This window comes from Typopeltis vanoorti, chromosome 7 (genome assembly GCF_054136105.1).
Source record: "Typopeltis vanoorti isolate ZY-2024b chromosome 7, IOZ_Tvanoo_1.0, whole genome shotgun sequence".
Lineage (NCBI taxonomy): Eukaryota > Metazoa > Arthropoda > Arachnida > Uropygi > Thelyphonidae > Typopeltis > Typopeltis vanoorti.
In genome coordinates this window covers 137,117,022-137,134,792 of record NC_143555.1, presented here as the reverse complement: position 1 = coordinate 137,134,792, position 17,771 = coordinate 137,117,022, and the positions used below count along the sequence as shown (strand labels likewise).

Genomic DNA, 17,771 nt, shown 5'->3' with positions numbered 1-17,771 from the left:
TGTTCCAACAATTCATAGTGCAGATACCTTAATTTTCCCATTGCCAAAACACCTTTGTAAGCAGGTGCATTGTCCTGATGAAGGATGATTTTTTTATTCTGCAAACCGGGTCTTCTCTCACACATTTTTTTCATCTAGCCTGGTTAAAAGAATGAAATAATATTCCCCATTTATTGTTTTACCTTTTCAAGATAATTAATAAACAAAATGCCTTTAGCATCCCAAAACACCGATACCATGACTTTTCCTGCTGATGGAACTGACTTTGTCTTCTTTGGTGCTGAACAACCGGCTTCTGTCCACTGTTTTGACTGCTGTTTGGATTCTGGTGTGTAATGGTGAATCCAAGTCTCATCCATAGTAATAAATCAACACACAAAATCAGTTTTATTATTGTTAAAATGCTCCAAGCGCTGCTTAGAGATTTTCATGTGAATTGCATTTTTGATCTGCTGTGAGCAAGTGTGGCACCCATCTTGCACAAAGCTTTTTTCATTTGCAATTCTTCATGCAAAATATATCCTACACGTTCTTTTGAAATGCCTATAATCTCAGCAATTTCATGCACTTTGACTCGCCGATCATCCAGTACCATATCGTGCACTTGTTCAATGATTTCTGGTGTTGTTACACTTTGTGGACATCCTTCAAATCAATTATCTTCAAAGCTGGTACTGCCATGTTTAAACTTGGCAGCCCATTTCTTAATTGTCGAAAATGAAGGAGAAGAGTGCCCATAAACTTTTATGAACTTCGAATGAATTTCTTTTGGCATTAAACTTTCTTTTACAAAGAATTTTATAACTGCACAATTCTCAATTTTATTCATTTGATACAAACAACACTTTTCTTCAGACAGCTGTATAAAGCAAACTACTTAATAGAATGACTTGCAATTTCACATGGATGCTTATGACAGATGTACCAACTTAAAAAAAAAAAAATCTTGGCGATAGTGTTGCCATCTATGGTACAGGCCGAGAACTTTTCAGACCACCCTCGTATATGAAAAAGCCAGGTGGTAACTTATATCTGTACATAAATGCCAGTAGCATCCAGAACAAAGGAGCTGAATTTGGTGAATACATTGGGGACTAAGATTATTGGCATTAGTACATCGTGGCTCTCACAGTTAAATATGAAGGAGATGGGTATAGTATTTTCAGAAAAAACAAAAGACTAAAGGGGGAGGGGGTACTGCTAATGATAATGAGTAATTTGAAAACATACTTCTACATAACAGTGAGTTTGAGGCTATATGATGTGAAGTGGATGTAAAACAGGATTAAATATAAAGTTGGATGTTGCTACAGGTAGTTCAACTGTTGAAGATGATGAACAGTATCATTGAATTACTCTTATGGTATTAAATAAGTAATCCAGAATTTAGACTTATGTACTATTTTAAATTCATTATTAGGCTTAATGGAATGACTACAGCACATGATAACCATAAAATGCAAGTTTATTAGAATCTATAGTTTATCTCTATCACAGAGACATTGTTAAGGATACAATCTCAGACTTGTAAAAGCACACACAAAGTACTCAAAATAATAATATAATAATAATAAATAATATCAAAATAATAATAACCTCTGATATAGGGTAATAGCATTGATGTATTCTGTTTTGTCAAGAGGGATGCGAGGTGAAGGGGAGAAAAACCAATTTTTTAACCTTTTTAGCATTGTAACCATTAGACAGGAAGGTCTCATGAATAAAGGAGAGTTCAGCTGAAAGGGAAGCCTGGGTGGAACATTATATATCAATATATCTTAAATGGATAGAAAGCTTGAGAATGGGAGTATCAAGGGCATGTTTTTCAGAATGTTCCATATAGAAATTGGCTAGAGGGGGAGAGCCCATGGCTAAGTAATCATGAGTAGCAATGATGGCAGTTTGTAAATGAGTAATTTAAATATCCAGTCATTGATTGAATAGTAGAGAAAACAATAAGAATGAGGACCATTTATCTCTTGTGAGATAACTTTCTCGAGCAGCATGTGAAAGAAGAAACTCAAGGTCAGATTCGATCTTAGTTGAGGATGCAACTGTTTTGCTAGCAGTTGGTGAGAATGATCATATATTACTCTCCTGTTATTTATATGGATTTTCCAATTAGGAAAGGTTACATGCTGAACTATGAAGTTGACAATTATGATAATCTCATCAGAATGCTATGTTCTGTCCCATGGCATCAATTATTGAATGAGAAGGTTATCAGCAACACATCTGAAGCTTTGAAAATATGCTTAAAGAATGCAGTATCTGAATTTGTCCCTAGAGTTCAAAGAACAGATAGTAGGAGTGAGATTCCTTTCTTTCATGCTTACACGGTGATCAGAATACATTATGAAAATTATGGGCACAACTACCGCATTAGAGTAAAACTTTAGTTTAATATAAACCAAAATAAACACTCGATGTTTCGACCTTCACATTAAGGAAATATTTTCCAACATTTTTTGGATCATGCCCCACCTCAACGTTTCAAAGATTTTGATGTCCCCCCTCACCGACAATGATGAGTGTTTTGAGTATATCAGTAATGAGGTGACGAATGCAACATCATTTTCTAATTGCCCCCAAAATATTCAAATTGCCCCCCTGTGGGGTGTATGCCCCACATTGAGAAACACTGTATTAAGGTCATCATCTGGAGTATACACGTATATACAAAGAAACAAGCTGCACTACAATCTAGGATTGAGATAGTGTGTAACCTTATTAAACAAGAGATCTATAAGAAGATGCCATGGAAGGATGAGAAGAGTTATGAAATGTACAAAGTACAAGCCAGAAAACTTAACAGTATTGTATGCAAAGCAAAGTTAGAATATAAATAGAAATTGGCTGTAGAAACTAAAGGCAATCCAAAAGAATTTTATTATGCTGCAAATAAAATAACAAATGAACGTAGGAGAATAATTTTATTGAATATAGACCATATGCTTGTGTCAGAGATATGATAATTCATGTAATGAGTGTTCAATTCACTAAGATGTATCAACCTGGCATATGCAGAGTGGCACACAGTTTTACCACTCATTGGATGAAGAGAGAGAGAGGCACGTAGATGCAAAGGACATTATAAAGTGTTGCATAACCTGGATAAGAATTCAACAATAGGGACAGATGAGATTTGTTAATAGGCATGCTCAGGTTTTGACAGATTATGCAAAATCCTACTTGCCTAAGACCCCGTTTTGTTTAATGCTATGTCTCATAAAACTCAATAAGAATTCCATAAACTGATCCATGATGTTGTCTATGTTTTAGCATCAGAAGATTTTGTTTTTTAGAAAGTTATTTTTAATTAAATTTAAAAAAAAAAATGTGTCCAGTGTGCAGCTACTCACCACAGGTGAGTGGGTGAGCATATGTGTCGAGCACTGGGTATGCTTAAAGGAATGTTCATCTGAACTAGAAATGCCTTTAACATAGTTGTACAATTTGAATCTCAGCTCAGGAAGGATCATGTCAGAACAGAAAGAACATATAATAGCCCACACAAGGATGATGCAAACACTGATATGTCTAATTACTGACATATCATTAACTCTGGAATAGCAGTGAAGATTTAAGAGAAGTTGGAACTCATACAGAGAAATGGCTTGAAAGAAAGTTATACTTTGCAAAGAACAATATGGGTTCATTAAAAGGAGGTAGTGTCTTAACAATTTGCTAATATTCTGGAATATAAATCTGAGTTGGACACATTTTGAGAATGGATATATTGTGATACTGTTGACCTTTGCTAAAGCCCTAACAGAATATGTTCATTATTATTATTATAAAAAACCTCCATGGAGTTAAAGACTAATTGTGGGAGGTCCACTGTAAATGTCACTGTCTCTGCGCTCGCCACACTCTCAGGCAATGCATTCCAATCGCTCACCACTCGCCATGCAAAAATCCTACTCCTAACCCCCTTGCTCACACTCTCCTTATACAGCTTCCAGGGATGATCCATTGTTCTCTTCCTATCTTCACCTATTCTATGCAAAACCTCCCCAACATTAATGTTGTTTTAACTTCTTAACAGCTTATATGTCTCGATCATATCCCCTTTCCTCCTTCTGTCCACCAATTTTTCCATATTGCATTTTGTCAAATTGTCTTCATACTTAAAATTCCAGAGACAGAAACCACCTTAGTCAACCATCTCTGAACCTTTTCCAGTGCATTATCATCTTTTTGAAAACCAGGTGACCAGATCTGTGCACTGTAATCCATATGTGGCCTAATCAAAGCCTTATACAAGGGAACCATGACATCCTTACTTCTACAAGTCAGTGCCCTCCACATCATTCCCATTATCTGCTGTGTTGTCCTCACAATTTAGTAACATGTCCCCAAAATTTTAGATCCTTGTGTACAGTCACTTCCAGATCTCTCATCTCTTCTACCTCTCCCAAGATATTTCCACCAATTGTGTATTCTGCATCCTATCTTTGCTTTCAAAATTTCAACACCTTACACTTTGCGATATTGAATTAAGAACCCCACTCATTTATTCATTCAGCCGGTGTATTCAAGTCCTCTTGCAAAGCTACAGCATCTGCTCTACTCCTGATAACTCTTCCCAACTTGTCTTCATCTGCAAACAACTGCAAATCACCATTCAGATCTCTCCAAATATCATTTACATACAAATTAAACAGCAGTGGACCCAAAACAGACCCTTGGGGTAAACCTCTGGTAACTTTCTTCTTCTGGGATATTGCTCCTCCATAGACAACTCTCTGATACCTATCACACATCCAATCTCCAATCCAGCAAACTAATCTGCTGTTCAGCCTCAGCCGTTCTAATTCAATTACCAACTTGTCATGTGGCAATTTATCAAACACCTTTGCAAACTCTAAATATACCACTGTATATGCAACATCCTGAAAGTTTATTTTTCACTAGGTTAGACTATGATAAATTTATTTTAATCCTTTAACCCAGTGAGAGCAAACAAAGTTTGTGCCTGAAAATATCTTCAGGACTGAATATAGTGTTGTACTGTCTTACCTGGGTGAGTAGTACAACACCAGGCAACTCGTAGCAAAGGTGGAGCAAGCTACCAACACTCCTATCCCAGTATCTCCCATAATGCAAAACACATCTCCTTGTGGATATGTATACTGTTATGCATTAAGGGATTGGCCACTACCCAGACTAGTTTCGACCTTTATTGAGGTCTCTTCAGTAGGAGCCAGACCCAGAGTTGGAGATACCAGGCAGAAGCAGTAGCAAGGTCATCTTTACCTATAGGAGTTGCCAAAAGGTTTGCCACCTTTTTTTTTATTAAATTACTCTGGATTTAGACAAAGATGTTGAAAGTTTATTTTTCACTAGGTTAGACTATGATAAATTTAGTTGATAAATAAATTTCTCTTAAAAATTTATCATGCAACACCCTTATCCAATGCATTTGTCACTTTATTATAAAAAGTAAGCAGATTGCTAAGCTACGATCTTCCTTTAACAAATCCATGCTTGCCACCAAAGAGTATTTTCTGTTTTCAACCCAATTCTGAATCTTGGTCCTAACTAACTTCTCTAACACCTTAACCCCCAACTCCAGACATACAGACTGGTCTATAATTCAATTCCTTACTCTTATCACCTTCCTTATGAATTGGAACAATTTTGCCCTCTTTCTACTCCTTTGGAACTTGACCCAGTGCAAGACTCATATCGAAAAGATTGTAAAAGCTGTCGTTAACTCTCTGGAGCATTCCTTGTAAACGTGGTGAAATAGCATCATGTCACGCAGCCTTATTTACATCAAGTCTATTCAATTCCTCATATACCTCCTGTTCACTTACTAACAATTCCTCCCCCTCCTTCTTTCCCACTGCTTTCAAGTTCTGCATCATGTCACATTCACATAAGAATGAAATGCTTTTTATAAATTGCTCTTTAAATATCTGAACTATATTCTCTGCAGCGGTTATCATTTCTCCTTCCATAATCATTCTTTCTTCTACTGGCTACACATCAAAAAACTCCTTCCTCACCTGCTCTTTGCACTTCTCATGCATCTGGTTGTTATAACTACTCATATTGTGCTTCTTCCATCACATCTTCCTGATTGCATACCTTATCTCTTGATTCATCCATTTCACACCTGCTCTATTTACCCTCTTAACCTTAGGAATACGTTCAGATATTGCTTCCACAAATAGTTCTTGAGTAGGGCCCAAACAGCATTGATATCTTTTCCATGCAGTTCTTCTTTCCAATTTATTACCGCAAGCTGTCTCCTGAGCTTTTCATAATTACCAGCCTTCTAAATTCACATACATCTTTCTAACAGACGTCCTCGAATGACTGGTCACTCTAACCAACTGGTGGAAGATTTGCCACCCCATTTATGATATCATCTGATGAGATGATCAAATCCAATACTCTTGATTCTCGTGTACCCTCTGTTACATACTGCCTAAAGTAATTGTCTTTCAAAAACTCCAGAAATTCATTTTCTCTGCCCCCAGATGCAGTCTCTTGATTCTAGCCTATATTACCATAATTAAAGTCACCCAGGTCTCTAGCAACATCCAACTAAATATTTCATCCTGTTTACCTCCACCTCACACCATACTACCTCAGAACTGTGGCCACTATTTGCATCTTGCAAATAGTGGCACACCTTAGATGGGCACAACTCATCTGCTACCATCAACAGTACTCCTCCTCCCTTTCTTCCCTGTCTGCCTTCATGAAAAATATGTCCACTATTCTCTATTCCTGCCAGGATGTCATCGTCATCTAACCATGTCTCACTTATACCAACAATTATGGGGTGAATAATCTCAAGCAATGCAATAATTTCATTCCCCTTATTTTGAATACTTCTAGCATTAGTAAATAAGCATAAGAAATCATTTCAGGTTCAATAAGTCCTACAAACATAATTTCTCTGATGTGACTCTTCAATAGCTTCCCTAGTCCCTTCCTCTATATTATCACCAATTCTACAACTTTCCTCACACCCAAACTCTGCCCTCCCATCCCAGGCCATCTCGATCTGTGTTTACCCACTCACACATTCACTTCTGAATCCAGCATCCACATATTTCATAAAGTGTCTCCCTGTCCACCCTGACTCCCCACCCCCCATTTCCCTGTTTGTGTTGTGCTTCCACTCTCGTTAACTTCATTCATGATATTCACCTCTCCCTACCCTGCTTTTTTCCTCCTTCATATCACCTTGCACCACCTCAAATCTATTCGTTACCTCTCCTGCCAGCAACAATCTCTCCAGCTGACTCACACCAAAACCATTTAAATGCAGCCCATCTTCTTTATACAGTTTCATCCGTCCTTCAAATTCATCCCACACGTTCACAAAATGCACTCCTTTCTCCTCACATAACATATGACAGTGGTGTTCAACCTTTTTTACCGTGCGAGCTACTTTTCTATACTAAGTTATTTGGCGATCTACTCTCCTCTTTACGGCAATCTACTCAAGTTCTTCTTTACTTGAATAATCTTGAAATACCATGCAAATAAATACCATTAACTGAGCAGTATCAGTGAAGTCGTTTGCTTCATCAAATTATAATGAAAACGCAACACACTGGTGAATGTCTGACATTAACTGAGTATTCAGATCGGCACCTAAAATTTCAACTCTTCTCATAACTGTTGTTCTGGAAAATATCTTTAATATTCGAAATGATTTCATTTTTATTTTTAAAATCAGAAAATAAAGATTCTGCTGCTGCAAGAAACGATTCTTTTATTAATTCTCCATCAGTAAAAGGCATTTTTTTGCTTTTGTGGTTATAATTTACTTGAAGTCATTCATGAAGTGCCTGTTCACACATCGGTAACTCCGCAACGGAACAACCAGGAAAGAGTTCCTATCAAAATATCAATTAATTCAAAAACTAACCTAACCAACCTAACCTAAACTAACCTACCTAACCTAACAATCGCTGGTGGGAAAATGGGATACCTCTCACGTAAAAATGCGTCCGCACCAGTCTCCAATAGACTGCCATGTTAACAAACCACTCGTTGGAAGGGAAAGAGTCTGATTGTGGAAATGGATTTTTGGAAAAAATCAATAACGAGCGCCAATTTTTATGAGTTGCATTATTCTTATTGAGAGCACAAGCTGACTTACTTGCTACGAACTCTTGATATGGAGTTCTGATTTTTCCATCCTTATTGACAACCTCACCACATATCTCTCTGGCTGGATCAATCAGTGTTTTCTTCAGGGTTTGCCACAGAATCTCCATGGTTTGGTTCTTGTTTTCAAACTCTTATTTTTTTGAATGATGTTTGTGTATTTGAGTCTATCATCTCTGAAAAATGCTCAACTTTTATTCATTTGAAAACTTTCTTACACACTCTTCTTTTCAATACAAAATTCAATTTTATCCTGCTCAAAACTAAATGGCAATCACTTCCTGTTTTAAATCTTTACTAACTTCCTATCAACAATTTTCCTCCAAATCAATCTGTTATCTGTCAAAACTCCAAAATTCTTATATTTCTCTCTTCTAAGACACTCTATATAGTCTTATGTCCTAAACCAGTGGGTAAACAGTGGTATCAACTATAACATTGTCAGTGAGACTTTTCTTATTTCTTACGTATTCTCTCCATGTAAATTTGTGCACATTTTTATGTTGGAACATAGTGTTAGTAATAACTAGTTCAAGTCCTGAACAGAAATCCAGGAGGCACTTGCCATTGTTATTTTCTTTGCTCATTTCTTCAAATTTTTGCAAACATTTCTATATATCTGATAATTATTTCTTACTCTGTGTTTAGATCTCAACAAGGACAAATTTTCCTTTTTCAATTTATCAGCTGCCTTCTATAATGCCTTGAAAATTTCTTCTTTAGTAAAACCTTAATCTATATTTGAGTTGTAAATCAATAGTTAGAATTGAAGAAAATACAGGAAGATGTTTGATGTTAAATTTGGTGTGAGACAAGGTGTACGTTATCTTCATAGATATTATGTGGATCACGTTAAAGTAAAATAGTATTAAATCTGATATCAGAATTAGAATTGTTAATCTCAGCTCTTTACTTTATGCAGATGATGATACACTTCTAAATAAATCTAGTTTCCATGACTAAATCAAATAACTGTTGTAATAAATTTGGCATGAAAATAGGCAAAAGCACATTGGAAACATGAACTGTATTCTGAATGCTGAACCATATTACATGTAAAATTATTTCAGCTATTTAAGCACAATTTTTGGTGAAGATGGCAAATTAAATATGGAGATAGACAACAGAATTACAAAGCTGGTAATGTAGGAAGTCAACTGAATAAATTACTAGGGAATAAGAGAAAAATTAGTCAAGACTCTAAATGAGCTGTATGCAAGACAGTGTTCTAACTAATTTTAACTTATGGATCTAAGAGCTGAGTTAAAAATAAAAAACTTCATCGATGACTGGAGACCACAAATATGAGAGTACTAAGAAAGATTAGGGAAGTAAATAAATTGGATCAATAGCTGTGTCATATTAAAAATAAGAATATTGCAAAAGAGCTTGACATTGTTAGCATTGCTAATCTATGGTGGTTTGGCCACTGGAACAGAACAGGTGAGAAAAGGTTACCAGAACAAGTGTTCTTTGCCAGGATGACAAGAAAAGGACCCAGAGGAATACTAAGATCTAGGTGTATTGTTACATTAAAAAAGTTTCTTAGAAAATAGAAATATAAGGTCTGATAATATTAGTCTTGACAGATATATATTATTATTATTACCCCAAGACCTCATGGAGTCAAAGACTCATCTCGGAGGTCCTTTTATCACACACACATCTCATCATACCAGGCGTTAAACACGCTCAAACTCCTTCAGACACCACACTCTCAGGCAAGGCATTCCAATCATTCACAACTCTGCACAAAAAAAACCTGCTTCTCACTCCCCCTACTCACACCCTCTTTATACAGTTTCCAGGGATGACCTCTGGTTCTCCCCTGATCTCCCATTATTCTTTGTAGAACTTCTCCACCATTGATCTTATAACAACCCCTTACCAACTTGTAGGTCTCTATCATATCTCCCCTCTTCCTTCTCTCCACCAGACTCTGCAAATTACATCTTCTCAATCTTTCCTCATACTCAACATTCCACAGGTCAGAAACTACCTTAGTCATTCGCCTTTGGACCCTTTCCAACATCTCTTCATCCTTCTGAAAACCCGGTGACCAAATCTGGGCTCAATAGTCCATGTGTGGCCTAATCAAAGCCTTATACAATGGAAAAAGAATCTCCCTACTTCTACACGTCAGTGTCCTCCGCATCATTCCCAGAAGCCTTTGTGATGTCTTCACGATTTTGGCAATGTGTCCCCTAAATTTTATGTCCTTATCCACTATCACCCCCAGATCTCTTATTTCCTCTACCTCCAACAATATATTCTCACCAAGCATAAATTCTGCATCCCATCTTTGTTTTCCAAATTTTAAAAGCTTACATTTTGCAATGTTAAACTCCCATCCCCATTTCTGTGCCCAATCACTCAATTTATTCAAGTCTTCTTGCAAGGCCACAACATCTTCGCTACTCTTTATGGTTCGTCCCAACTTTGCATCATCTGCAAACAACTGAATATCTCCATCCAAATCTTCACCAATATCATTAATATACAAGTTAAATGGTAATGGCCCTAAAACAGATCCCTGAGGCACTCCACTAGTGACCTTCCTTTTCCTCGATATCGCACCCCCATACAGAACTTGTTGATACCTATCAGATAGCCAGTCTCCAATCCAATGTACTAATCTAATATCCAACCCATCTGCTATAGTTTGACTGTTAACTTATCATGAGGTACTCTATCAAAAGCTTTTGCAAAATCCAAGTATATTACTGTGTATCCTTCTCCTCTATCCAAGGAAGCAGTCACTTTATTGTAATAAGTAAGTAGATTACTAAAACATGACCTCCCTTTAGCAAATCCATGCTGTCCATCAAAGATTATAAGTTGTCTATCCAACTCTGGATCCTAGTTCTCACAAGCTTCTCCAACAACTTAACCACAACACCTGACACACAGATAGGCCTATAGTTTGATGCGATCACCTCCTTTATGAAGTGGCACAATCTTGCCCTCGTTCCACTTCTTAGGAACTTGACCAAGTGCAAGACTCGTATTAAAAAAATATGTCAAGGCAGGTGTCAACTCTCTGTCACTTTCCTTCAGAATATGCGGTGATATATTATCAAGTCCCACAGCCTTATTTACATCTAGTTTACTCAACTCCCCAAACACCTCTTGCTCACTTACAGTCAGTCTCTCCTCCCCATCAACAACTGCTCTCAATCTCTCCATGAAGTCACATTCACAAGATTGAAAGATCTTTATGAACTGCTCATTAAGTATTTCCACCACACATTCTGCTACAGCTGTCTTTATACCATTTTCTCCAATCAATGTCATCCTTCCATAATCATTCTTTCTTTTGCTGGCCACATATTGAAAGAATGCCCTAGGATTCTTTTTGGCTTCATTAGCTAACTGCTGTTCATAGCTCTCTTTAGCTACTCTCACCAACCAAGTCACACTCCTTGCTTGTTTTTTGCAGACCTCATGAAATTGGTTATTTCCACTTCTCTTATGCTGCCTCCACAATGCCCTTTTTCAATGTATCGCATGCTTAATCTCATTATTCATCCATCTCACACCTACTTTATTTAATCTACTCACCCTTGGAATACATTCAGACATTACATCTGCTAGATAGTTTTTGAAAATTCCCCAAGCTGCATTGATCTCTTTTCCAGCTAACTCCTCATTCCATGCTACACCCGCAAGCTGTCTCCTGAGCTCTTCATAATCATCCCCCTTATAGTTCCACATATACCTTTTTCTCACAGGGGTCCTCACACTGCTGGCAACCACCCAGGTAATTACCTCATGGTCACTCTCACCAATTGGTAGATGATTTAACACTTCATTTATAATTACTTCCTCCGATGAGATGACCAAATCCAAGACCCTTAATCCTCGTGTGCCCTCTGTTACATACTGTCTGAGGTAGTTATTCCTCAAAAACTCAAGAAACTAATTTTCTTTACTTCCAGTTGCTATCTCATCATTCCAGTCTATATTGCCATAATTAAAATCACCCATAATGATCACCCTTTTCTTATTTGCTTGGCTAATTTGACTAAACATTTCACTATCACCACCATCCACATTACCTGGTCTATAACAACATCCAACCAAGTAATTCATTCCCTTCACCGCTATCTCACACCATACTGTCTCAAAGCCACTGGCACTATTTCCGTCTTGCATCTCTACTTGTATGGACATAACTTTCTCTATCATCAATAGCACTCCCCCTCTCTTTTTACCCCTTCTATCCTCACGAAACATATCATACCCTTCCATCTCTATTCCTGTCAGGATGTCACCCTCTTCCAACCATGTCTCACTTATTCCGACAACCTTTGGGTGAACAGACCCAATTAGTGCAACCATTTCATCTGCCTTGTTTCTTATACTTCTAGCATTGGTATACAAACACAACAGCTCATTTCTGGATCTACAGCTAGTTCCACTGATGCCACTCACTCGATGTGATCTCTCCATGCTAGACTGTAGCCATTTCCCTTTCTGCTTCTTCATTTTAGAACCCTTTTCAACTCCAACTGTTTCCTCTTGATCCCTGGTCATCCCATTCCTTTCCTGCCTACACATGATCTCACCTCTTCTTGGAGCATCCACCTTTCTCATGCTGTGTACCCCTGTCCACCCTGGGTCTCTGCGTTTCCCTGCTCCTCTTGCACACCCATTGTCTCATTTTCTATACTCATACCACTCACTTGCCCATTCATATCCACTTCTTCAATCTCTCCTGTCTTACTCTCCTGTTCTTCCACGTCACTCCCCTTTCGATCTGATTCATTCTCTCTATTCACTTCTCTACCTTCCAGCAGCAGTATAATTAATCCTCATTAATCTGTCAGATGACAGATTAATTTGTAGCAAAATTGTTGATAGGAAGTTAATAATGATGCAGCTTTTTCAGTACTATCATAATATCACGTACCCCTCCCTCCCGAGTGTTACGTGTCAGGAATTTGATTATGATAATTTCATTACGCTCTTTCTCTTTGTGCTCCTGCCAACTGTTTTGTTTTTTTTAACAAAACTTGGAATCACTGAAGAGGTTTTTTTAAAGGTTCCAAATATCAATTTAAGTAAAAGCCATTCAGCTAGAGTTTCAAAATAATTTATGTATAGAGAGAGAGAGATGGGGAAAAAAACTATTACAGGTGCTTGTACATTTTGTGAAAGATACCTAAAAATAATAATTTACAATTCAAGGAAATAACAGATGAATTATAAATATTTGTGTTCATTTAAGACAAGGTGCCAAGAGAGAAGCTATTCAACATGCTACAGTTGTATGGTGTCAATGGGACATTTTATCACGCAATACTTAGTCTTTATTTGATTTGTAAGTCAGCAGTTAGAATTGAAGGAAGTACTGGAAGATTGTTTAATGTTAAATGTGGTGTGAGGCAAGGATGTACATTATCCCCTCTGTTATTGATTATCTATATGGATCACATTATGAAGGAAAATGGTATTAAACATGATATCAGAATTGGAGATGTTCATGTCAGTATTTTGCTTTATGTGGACGATGTTATACTTCTAAATAAATCCGCTACAAGTTTGCAAGATTCCCTGAATAAATTGAATAACTGTTGTAGTAGATATGGTATGAATATCAGCAATAAAAAGATAAAGACAATGAAAATAGGTAGAATCGCTGAAAATGTCAACTGTGTTTTGAACGGAGAACCTGTAGAAGAAGTAAAACAATTCAGCTACTTAGGCACGATTTTTAGTGAAGATGGTAAATTAAATATTGAAATAGACAACAGGGGTGCTAAAGGATCAAAGCGGTAAAACTGAGAGGAGACCTCCATATAGCCTTTAAAGGAATGTGGAGAACCGACCAGGGCTTCTGACCTAATGTCCAATCCTGACCTTCTCGTGGTGCACCCTGTTGGGTATTTACCTGGATACTGAACGAATGAGGATGGGCTGGCAATTTGGGATTTAGCCAACCAAATTGTGTTCCTATGGGTTAAACCAAAATACAAAATGATTGTATAACATGACAAAATTTCATGCCGGCTGGGGTGTTGCCCAGTTAAACAAGGACCCATTGTTTTCTCCAGGGAACCAGGGCAAACAGTGAAAAGTCAGCTACTGGAACAAATCTGAAAATACACCCCAACACAACCTTGCCAGAGTTAAAGATCGGTACTATCAACATAAGAAGCCTGAATGGCAAAGAAATGGCGCTAGCGGAGGAATTAGATAAGTACCAGATCGATATAATAGGGGTGACTGAAACAAAAAAGACAAAAAATTTTGACATCTTTCTGAGCAATAAATACAAAATGTTATATTCAGGCAATGACAATCAAGGAAAAGAAGGAGTAGCCATAGTATTCAATACAAAATATGAGGCCCATCACTGCTGACACTGCCTACCATTCATCTTCTTGAACGGCAGGCAGTGTCAACTAGAGTAATTTGGGCAAATATCAGAATGGGGAAACTGGACAATGAGACTTATTTGTGCCTATGATCCCACAGAAGGTTCTACTAAGGTAGAAGTGGAGGAATTTTTTGAGGTTCTAGAGAAAGCTACTGACACAATGAAAAAGGAAAAGTTGGTCCTTGTTGGGATTCTAAATAGCAGAGTAGGAAGTGATTGTCAGACATACAAAAATGTTTTGGGAAAATTTGGAGAAAAGAGCAAAGCTAATAATAATGTCGAATACCTGTTGGATTTCTGCTCAGAACATAGACTGGTTATTACTGACACCATGTTCCAACATAAAAATGTGCACAAATTCACATGGAGAGAAGAGGCAAGGAATAAGAAAAGTCTCATTGACTAAGTTATTGTTGATAGTGATGTTTTCTCCCTGGTGCAGGACACCAGGGTGTACAGAGGATTTGAAATTTGAAGTGATCACTATTTAGTCTTGAGCAGGATAAAATTGAATTTCATATTGAAAAGAATGACATGTAAGAAAGTTTTAAAGCGAATAAAAGTTGAGCAGCTCTCAGATGTGAACTCTAGACTAAAATACACAAAGATTATTGAAGGGAAAATGAAAGAGTTTGAGAACAGGAACCAAACTTTGGAGATTCAGTGGCAAGGCTTGAAGAAAATCCTGATTGATTCAGCTAGAGAGGCATGTGGTGAGGTTGTCTGCAAGAATAGAAAAATTATAACTCCATGGTGGAAATGGGAAGTTAAAGAGGCAGTGAAGGAAAAGAATAAAGCATATCAAAAGTTCCTGGCAAATAAGTCAGCTTGTGATCTTAGAGAATACAGAGACAAATGTAAGAAAGCTAAACAGTGTGTAAAACTAGCTAAACAAAAGTCATGGGAGGACTTTGGCAAGAACATTGAAAATAAATATCAAGAAGGTGGCAAAATATTCTGGAGGTTGTTGAAGAAGCTTAGGAATGGAGGAAAGAGTGCTGTAAAAGGAGTTAGAGATGATAAAGGTAACATGAAAGTGGGAGAAAAAGATATCCTTGAAGTATGGAGTAATTACTTTGAAAATTTGCTAAATGAAACAAGCAGTGATGACAGCACAGTGGTAAAAAACACTGACCAGGCATGCAGTCAGGAATACATATCTATACTTGAAGTAGAAAAAGCCATCAAAGGCTTGAAATGTGGAAAGGCAGCAGGAGTATATGATATTCGACCAGAAATGCTGAAGTATGGTGGTATAAAAGTCTTACAGTGGCTGCACTGCATAGTTCAGAATGCCTGGACAGAGGGAAGAATTCCAGACGATTGGCATAGAGCTCTCATAGTACCCTGATATAAAAAATTGAATGTGAGAATTACAGAGGTATATCCCTACTGAGTGTTCCTGGTAAGATCTATGCAAGTCTTTATCTATATGGATCACATTATGAAGGAAAGTGATATTAAACATGATATCAAAATTGTGATGTTAATGTCAGCTCTTTATGCAGGCGATGTTATACTTCTAAATAAATCCACTACAAGTCTGCAAGATTCTCTGACTAAATTGAATAACTGTTGTAATAGATATTGTATGATGGTCAGCAATAAAAAGACCAAGAGAATGAAAATAGGCAAAATTGTTGAAAATATCAACTGTGTTGTGAATGGAGAACCTGTGGAACAAGTAAAACATTTCAGCTAATTTGGCTCAATTTTTAGTGAAGATGGTAAATTAAATATGGAAATAGACAACAGAATCAACAAACCTGGTATGGTAGGAATTCAAGTGAATAAATTCATATGAAATAAGAGAGAAATTAGTTGGAACACTAAATTAGCTATGTACAAGACAGTGTTCAAACCAATTTTAACTTATAGATGTAAGAGCTGGGTCAGAAGTAAAACACTTGACCAAATACTGCAGACCACAGATATGAGAGTCCTGAGAAAGATTAGAGGCATGAACAGATGGCATCAATGGCAATATCATATTAAAAACGAGGATATTAGGAAAGAACTTGACATTGTAAGCATCCAGGAATACGTTAGCAGAACTAATCTCAGGTGGTATGGTCACTTAAACAGAATGGGTGAGGAAAGATTAGCAAAACAAGTGTTCTCTGCCAGATTGGCAGGAAAACAATCCAGAAGAAGACCAAGATATAGGTGGATTGATATGGTACAAAGTGCCTTAGACAATAGAAATATAAGATCTGATAATGTTGGAGTCCTGACAAGTAACAGACTGATTTGGAGGGAAATTGTAGATAGGAAGTTAGTAATGATGTAAATTTTTCATGTAGTACTATCATATCCTGCACACCCTTTGAGGGTACATGTCAGGAATTTGATGTTGTCTTCATTTAATAGGAAAGTCCTGTATATGGACAAAATTCCATCACAGGATAAATACTAGAGGAAATGTTAAAATGATGATAATTTTGATGTGGGCTTTAAGATTTTGGCAAAAGGCTGACTTCAAATGCATTTTTGAAAATTATGGAGACAACTACCGTGTTTGAATAAAAACTTTAGTTTAATATAACTAAAATCTACAATTCGACGTTTCGACCTTTATGTCAAGGTCATCTTCTGGAGCCTACAAATATACACAAGAAACAAGCTATACTACAATTAAACTGGTTCGTTAAAGACACTGACCATCCGCTACCATAATTGTTGGCCTAACCTCTGGTGGGGAAAAAAAAATAAAAAATAAAAAATTATACATCAACGCTAGAGTCCTATTATTTGTGTTGTCTACTATATACATATATTAACATTATTCCAGCCACTATATTAACATTATTCCAGCCACTGGAATAATGTTAATATATGTATATAGTAGACAACACAAATAATAGGACTCTAGCGTTGATGTATAATTTTTTATTTTTTTTTCCCCAGAGGTCAGGCCAACAATTGTGGTAGCGGTTGGTCAGTGTCTTTAACGAACCAGTTTGATTGTGGTATAGCTTGTTTCTTGTGTATATTTGTATGCTCCAGAAGATGACCTTGACATAAAGGTCAAAACGTCGAATTGTAGATTTTAGTTATATTAAACTAAAGTTTTTATTCAAACACGGTAGTTGTCTCCATAATTTTCAAAAATGCATTCGGATCACCGTGCAAGCCTAAAAGAAAGCTAACTTCAAATGTTGTGGATCAGTTTTATTTTTAGGCAACATACTTTGATGACAAAACATAATTATTGTCACCGCCTTCTCCATTATACTAAAATATAAATAAA

General features: G+C 36.9%; 1 protein-coding gene across 4 annotated transcripts in view; it reads left to right on the top strand.

Annotated features, from left to right (window-relative positions):
• LOC150105111 (apoptosis-resistant E3 ubiquitin protein ligase 1) overlaps positions 1 to 17,771 on the top strand; it is a 377,933-nt gene that overhangs the window by 339,384 nt on the left and 20,778 nt on the right. The gene's annotated exons all lie outside the window — the stretch shown is intronic.